The sequence below is a fragment of the Octopus bimaculoides genome, chromosome 28, assembly GCF_001194135.2.
Source record: "Octopus bimaculoides isolate UCB-OBI-ISO-001 chromosome 28, ASM119413v2, whole genome shotgun sequence".
Classification (NCBI taxonomy): domain Eukaryota; kingdom Metazoa; phylum Mollusca; class Cephalopoda; order Octopoda; family Octopodidae; genus Octopus; species Octopus bimaculoides.
The window spans coordinates 2,209,044-2,210,093 of record NC_069008.1 but is presented as its reverse complement, the minus strand read 5'-3'; the positions used below and the strand labels follow the sequence as shown (position 1 = coordinate 2,210,093).

General features: G+C 31.1%; 1 protein-coding gene across 2 annotated transcripts in view; it reads left to right on the top strand.

Annotated features, from left to right (window-relative positions):
* LOC106878344 (zinc finger protein 135-like) overlaps window positions 1-1,050 on the top strand; it is a 34,737-nt gene that overhangs the window by 1,242 nt on the left and 32,445 nt on the right. The window contains exon 2 of one of the 2 annotated variants that reach the window (XR_001410494.2): window positions 505-1,050. The exons of the other annotated variant lie outside the window; for it this stretch is intronic. The gene's annotated coding sequence lies outside the window, so the exon portion shown is untranslated. The remainder of the gene's footprint in view (window positions 1-504) is intronic. 2 annotated transcript variants of the gene reach the window in all.

Here is a 1,050-nt window from a genome sequence, read left to right as displayed (position 1 = left end):
TTCCTTCAAAATTCCTACATGCTCGAAATGTACATACATCAAGGTATATTTATAGAAAATTTCACGAAAAAATATTCATTTTCCTGGAAGTTAAGAGGAATTTCCGAAAATTGTCCCCCACCCCCATTCCACAACACTTTCACCGAAAAGTTTTGTATATTCGGAATCTACATAATGATAGAAGGGTGGTAGGGGAGAGAAATGAAAGCACACAGATAGATCGCTACATGTGGGTCCTTTCTTTCTTTCTTTTTTTGATAAGATCTATTAATTTTTTTTTATCCTTTTCTACTGGATATATTTCATGATTTTATAGATATTGACACCATACTGTAATCTGGCTTGCAATCATAAGGTAGTGTGTTTGATTGCTGGACATACATGTATAAGATATAGACTTTAAACTATGGTGAGTGATGTAATTATAATAAAGAAAAATTGAAAAGTAAAGTTCACTTGGATTCCTCTATATCTTATACTGTTGTTGTTTCTCTGTTGTTTCAGAATAGCAGAAACTGTGACATGAAAGAATTGCTTACATCAGATTCATCATCAACATTAATTATCTCTTAAAGACTAAAGAAAAACTTTACATGCAACAAATATATAACTCTATGGCAAACTACAGTGAAATATTTCTTCTGAATGGAGATTAATGGCAGCATTTCTCTCCTGTACAGTCTGTAATATGTACAAGATGGATGAAGTTTCATATATGTTTGTGGCATCTTCAGATATTGATGAATATCAGAAACGATGGGAAAAATAGCTGTGAAACGTTTGAAAGAAATAATTGATAAAAAATGAAATCTGAAAAAAAATATATATTGTCCTGAGAGAAGAAAATTATTGAAACAATGGCTAATGTTACAGACTTAAAGAATTGATTTATTATTCTGTTGAAGAGTTGCAAAAAGAGACTGAAAAATCCTCATACCATTGTGGTATCTGTCAAAAATCATTTTCTCTGGAAAGTAACCTCATGAATCACAAATGAATTGATAGAAGTGAGAAACCATATCCCTGTGTTATTGTGGTAAATCATTCTCT